At 35.5% G+C, this 6,392-nt stretch overlaps 1 long non-coding RNA gene across 1 annotated transcript; it reads left to right on the forward strand.

Annotated features, from left to right (window-relative positions):
* Positions 1-462: 462 nt before the first annotated feature.
* LOC124448927 lies at positions 463-1,402 on the forward strand. Its single transcript, XR_006949328.1, has 2 exons — positions 463-673; positions 1,125-1,402. It is a non-coding gene; the product is annotated as an uncharacterized LOC124448927 (long non-coding RNA).
* Positions 1,403-6,392: the final 4,990 nt, after the last annotated feature.

Here is a 6,392-nt window from a genome sequence, read left to right on the forward strand (position 1 = left end):
GTTTGGGAGTGCCTTCACACAATACAAAATTATATAAAACAAACGAAGAGATAAGACTGTTTACCTTGATACTGAGCACTTGCGGTTATATTGATTTTGCGGGTTTTTAAAAGAACGTAACATTTATTTCTAAACATGATCGTGCACATCTTGAACGAAAAGTTACAAATAAACTTGCATTTATATTAATTTGAAACAGAATATAAAAAAAAAATATATATATGTTTCAAACATATATGTATGTGAATACAAAATACGCAATATTTCTGACGTTTACAAATGAACGTGATCAACTAAAGAAAATAAGTCTGCCTTTTCTCTGAAGCATCAGCTTCTCCCAGCATGTCGTCTACATCGCTATCATCACAATTGTTTCACTCAACAGTTTGATATTGCAGATCATTTGCCAAAATCTTCGTTTCGCGACGATTGCGTGACACAAGAGTTTAAACCATTGAAAGAATGAAATGAAAACCCGGTTCATAGGAAATTATTACACACCACGATACTAAAGTGTTTACTTTGTGGTTAAGTACGTTCCGGAAATGAATTCCCTTCATAAAATTTTCACAATATCGTCATTTCATGCATTGACATCCTTAAACAACGTTGGTCGACGGTTTTGGTCGGTTGATTCGGAGGAAAAACTGATTGATATTACTTATTGAATTAGGTCAGTGGTTAGGTCAACTAAACTGCATGTTTCTTGCTTTCGTTTTCTCAAATGAAGCAAGGAATTCACATATTCACAGAAATGAAACGTTACACATCCGTCTGTCAATAAATTTATTTGTAGGAAGTTAACGTTGATTTTGACAGTGGCTGTTGCAGACAGATATTTAGAAAGTTGTAAAGACTTATACGTCATTCTTTGCCATTCCGATTGTGTCGGAAGAAGAAACTATTTCCCTCCTAGATAGATTTTTGACTCTTCTGAGTTTTGTCAGTTTTGATTAAGTGCACTTCTACAGGAGACCTGGCCTGTACTGTTAAACTACATGGATAGACAAGACTTCCGGTTTTTGTTGTTGAAGGCAACACGTTTTAATGTTTGAACTATTCAGTCTTCGTATACTTCAGTGTTTCTTGTAATATTTTAGACTAAAAAAGTTTTTGAATTTTAGATTGCTTTCAGAAACCACAATGGCTAAATGAACAAACGAATTAATGAAAAATCATCTGCCCAGATCATTGGACTGCAGTATCTGCTGCTGTAGACTCGAGGATTATGATTAATTAACAGTCGATTAAAAATTTTCTTTTGATTTCCAATAACTAACTTTCTCGGGTAATTTAGACCATTTTTCATTAATATTTCAATTAAGAAACGATATATTTACTTTCTAAATGGTGTCACAAAGTAAAATGAATTAAATATGAATAAGATACAATGAACTTTTAAGCCATTGCTCCAGGTCCACTTCGCTCAGTTTTAACAGAGCAGGAAGCTTCTAAACACAGTCGGTTAGTCAGTTCAGAAATCTGAAATTACAGCTTGCCTTCAGCCTTGAACTAGCAAAAACACAAAGTTGGAATGCCCTAATACATTAGCTGAAATAGTGCAAAAAATTTTGTGCATTTCAAACACATGGTAAAAATTACAAAATTTCGTAATTCATATCCCCACGCACTATTGACAGTGAAAGAAAAGCCGGTATATCCAGTCACTTGGCGGTTGTCACAAAGCAGACGACAACGTATGATCAAAAACAGATTATCCCTCCGGAAGAAGAGCTTAACGAACTACGAATAATTTAATAATAAAAATTTCTTCAAGATTAGTTCAGTTAAATTTCCCATCTGAAAAGAGTAAAAACTGATCTCCAACCGTAAGAAACAATACTACAGCAATTGTGTGCTTCTGCTTAGGAGACGTTTTCTTGTTCAGAGCAAGCACGAAGAACGTGTTTTATGCTCGACAATCGGTAATGAATTTGAATTTCATTAACAAAAATGTTTTCACATAAAAATGATTAAAAGTAACACAAACGTACAGCAAAAATATACATGTAGTCTCAAAGATACAACAGTTGGGAGAGAAACAAGATTAGCGCAAACGGGGTTAAAGACAGTACAATATATTTACATGTTCATAACGAACAGTAAAATATATTAATATTTTTTATCAAACTAAGTAGATAGTGACTCTACAAAGTTTCGCAATATTTCGTACGATTTGATATTTATCTCAAAGCCTCCACTCGGGGATTTCTAATGAATATAATCTTGCAAATAATGTCGTGCGTCGAAGTCAGGCGTTGCAGTTTATGTAAATTAATGACAGGCTGCAAAATAGTTCGGCATTACTTCCTGTTTTCGTGTCAAAAAGACTGGGGATTTTCGAAGTAAGTTAAAGACATACCTAAAATGATAAACATGCATCTTTGCATAAGAGTTAGTGAGATGTTTGTGAGCGTACCTCGTTCATGCCACAAATTTTGCCAAAATTCAATGGCGAGAACAGTGAAATAATAGAATGGAAAGGGTAATGCGTTAAATTTTGAATCGAAGAACACGGTCGACAAAGAGCGTTTACTCTGTTGTATCACATGCTTCGATTACGATAAAATTTGAGGAAATTTATGAGAAAACGTCAATGATACAACATCATCAGATTTCAAGGCTTGCAAGAACGAGAATCATGTCAACGAAGTATTTGTTCAAACTTGCTTCTCAGTCTTTGCAACTTCGGAAGAGATAAACATTTAAGTTTTTAACGTTTTGCAAAATGTGTTTGAGAGCAGCGAACCGATTTTATAACATTGCACGTCAACCTCTTTCATTGCTTTTCCCTGGGAAAGTGATTAATGAACACAAGACGACATTAGAAAGCTCATCGTGAAGACATCAAGTCAGGATCATATTACACAATCAATCAGCTTAAATATCGGCATTAAACGAAAATTCACAGGCGAACGCTCTTGAAAACCCAGATCTTGTAGCGTTCAAGCAAACAACGGCCTCAGAACACTTAAGGTCGGAAATGCAAAAAGCAGGAGCGTGCTTTGTGACACAACATCGTCGCTTCTTATGGCTTGATGGTATTTGAAAGATAGTAGAATTTTATTCACGCGAGAAGTTTAATAACATTTGACACACGCATATGGGTTTTGATGGCAATTTATACCGTATCGCAAAAGTTTGTAATTAAGACTCGAGATATAACTCCGTGCGAAGGATTTTGAAACGCTGCTCATTGTGTTCTTCATTGTTAAAACAAATCAATGATAAAGATTGTAAAGAAGACTGACCGTAGTTTTTAAAACAACACGAAGTATTTTCAAACGAGACATCGGGATCCTATGGTTAAATATTTGACAGTATGAAGAAATTCTTCACGCGACATATGTCCTTGAAAAGAAAGGAACATTACAAACTACTGAGCACGAGTGATTCACAACTGACGCCGAGAAGTGATGAATTCGAAGGAAATACTAAGCATATTGAGCAAACAGAGAACGAAAACGAATCGTATGGTTACAATTTACAACGAAGGAAACAGTGGAGGCGATTATCGCGATTCAAAAAGCGAATTGACAGTGAAAAACGTTTGGAAAAAGTGTCGGATACTAAGAGTTCGATCAAAAATCAAAAGCACGCGGCGAAATACGAGATTGGGGTAGAAGTTTCACCTTGGAATGATAATGTGCACACTTTTAACAGTCACGCTAGGTTGAGAGCCAGTATAAGTACGTCTACGTTGGATAAACTGAACGATGTCCCTAATGTTGATATTAACCATGTGTGTGAGAATGTACACGGACATGTAAAACGATCTTATTTACAGAACCGACGCTTCGGAATATGCGAAGAACTGGAAAGAGGGTTGATAATGAACGATGGCGTTAACCTACGGAAGAGTCGTAAGAATTTAGTCATAAGGCAAGTTTTACACGATCTGCTTCTGCTGTAACCATCGCAAAGTTTATGCGCAAAAACGTATGGCGCATGTAGAAGCGTGCGCGCACATTATGCAAATTAGTTGATATGAAGGCTGAGAACAGTGTAATATAATCATCATTATCGTCGCTAAAACCCAATAAAGGATAAACAAGGTCGGCTGTGGAGAACAAGCCTGGAAATAATCAAGCAAATAATCCTATGAATTTGGTGAATAAATTGAGTGTTTCCTGCAGCCACAATGACTAGGAGGATAAAATATTTTCCAACACCTTCTAAGAGTATTTATGCATTGTTCGTAGAAATGTTCCAGGGATTTTAGTTTACGCATCGTGGAAATTCGATGATACCTTTGCTGGTCAACTCAATAAATTTGAAAAATTCACAAAATTTTATAAAAGAATATTTACTAAAATACGAAGGTTTACAGGACAAGAGGCTTTCACACGAAGTGCGTTTTGTCGGACGACAAAAGATCAAGAAATTGGCTTCTGAGACAATTGCAAAACCACAATATATTTCGTAAGAGATAAGACACCCAATATGTAAATATGAATGTTTTACATTGTACATATCTTGTTTTACATTTATTAATGAAACATCCGATCTGATAATACATACTATCGTCGAAACAATTTCCTGCGTTCTTTTCGACTAAACAGACAGATCGGAAAATTAAAGGACACTCGCGTTCGTTGAAGTTTGATATTAATTTTCAGTCTGTCTGTCAGAATGTGGTAGGGCAATATGGAGGCAAGCAATAAACACAATCTTCGCTAAGCCGATTTGAAACGCATACATTCAATTGACGTTTGCAATTACGTCATTGTCGCTATTAGGACATGTAATATTCCCATTTCTTTCACAATTACGTTTATCTACACTTCATAGAAGAAAGGTACGAACACGGATAATAAAATGGAAGCTCGGAGTTGTATTTCGCCATGTTTGTTCAATATGTAAAGTTTACAAATTCTAATCATGTTTTGTCAAGGAGTTTGGGCAAGATACAACATGTCATTTTGAAAACCGCAAACTTTCATCGTCAACACGTCAAAATTTGATACATTTTCTTTCTGATAGCGAGACAATGCATATTATTCTCACAGTTTCTTCAAAATACACATCTCTTTCTCCTCACAAGACATCGTCAAAGTAAAGAGCAATAATATTGAAACGAAAACACACTAGCATATAGAGTGAAGAGAGTGAGTATTCTTGAGAATCTACCGCAAAACGTGGGTTGTTGAAATTGAACCCTTTTCACAAACAACGTGTTGAAACTATCAAGTTGTTTACATCTATGAAGGCCTGGATAGTGTCCTACAAAACTCTGAGATACAACCGAAATTGTCATTTTGCAATACGAACTTCGACAGTCAGTGAAATCAAAACATTCTGTGACTTTATCAGTTTTGAAGAACACTATTTCTGATACGGAGACTCGATGAACTCTTTCGAAGAAGCACTGTTTGTTACAGCAGGGAGGAAAGAGACAAGATCTTCGTGATGATCAACGTAGCTGTCCAATCACAGCATCTAGCCACGGAGGATGAGTAACGAAGTCATTGTTAGAAAAACAAATAAATAAGAGATAAGAGAAATGAATTAAACATGAGAATGCAGTGTATCGCAAAGCGGGAGGTTGTTTGAATCAAGCTAACATAGTTGAAAGATGTTTAAGAATTAGTTTATCTTGATAACTAATCGAGAACTATTTTCCGAGATGCCAAGATATCACTTCATTCTCGTTTACAGGAAAGGACATAACCGATATTCAGACTGACCTCTCTGCACAGGTAGCCAAGGTCACAAAAACCACAGCATAAACATACATGATTATCGTGCGAAACAGAGAAGACGATAACACAATAACACATGTGAAAATGAAACGATTTATTGGAAGAAAAATGAAAGTTAAGAAACTAAGAATAAGACGCACGTCCGCATTAAGTATCGTTAGATAACGATTGAGCTTTTTAAAACGCTTGAAAACCAAAATGGCTTTGTTTGATAGAGATTGCACTTGATTTCAAAATGTATCTGGTGTACAAAAGATCTTTCTTTTACCTCAGAATACGTTTCTGTTCATGTACGGATTTCATCGTTGATTTTTCAACACTAATTATATACTCAATTGCTCTAGCCAGTGAAAATCATAATAAAGAATGCTGTTTCTGCATGAAAAGTCGTGCCACTTACAGAAATATCGTCTATTTTCCACCACACGAGGGTTATAAAACACCGTCCCATTGTTTTAAATGTAATTCAAAGCAAGTAAACCGATTAGTTACGGGTTCCTTAATCACTTTTCAGACAAAACCACAACAATTCAATGTCGATGCTATCATAGCAAGGATTAGTACGAAGGATATATGAAACAGCATATAAAATAAAGACATATATCAACAAGGCAAATTGTACTCTAGAAAGTAAGATAATCAATAATCCATACTCTGATGCCACTTGTAAAGACAATACACTAAGCTAGA

The sequence above is a fragment of the Xenia sp. Carnegie-2017 genome, unplaced genomic scaffold, assembly GCF_021976095.1.
Source record: "Xenia sp. Carnegie-2017 unplaced genomic scaffold, XeniaSp_v1 HiC_scaffold_23, whole genome shotgun sequence".
NCBI classification, from domain to species: domain Eukaryota; kingdom Metazoa; phylum Cnidaria; class Anthozoa; order Malacalcyonacea; family Xeniidae; genus Xenia; species Xenia sp. Carnegie-2017.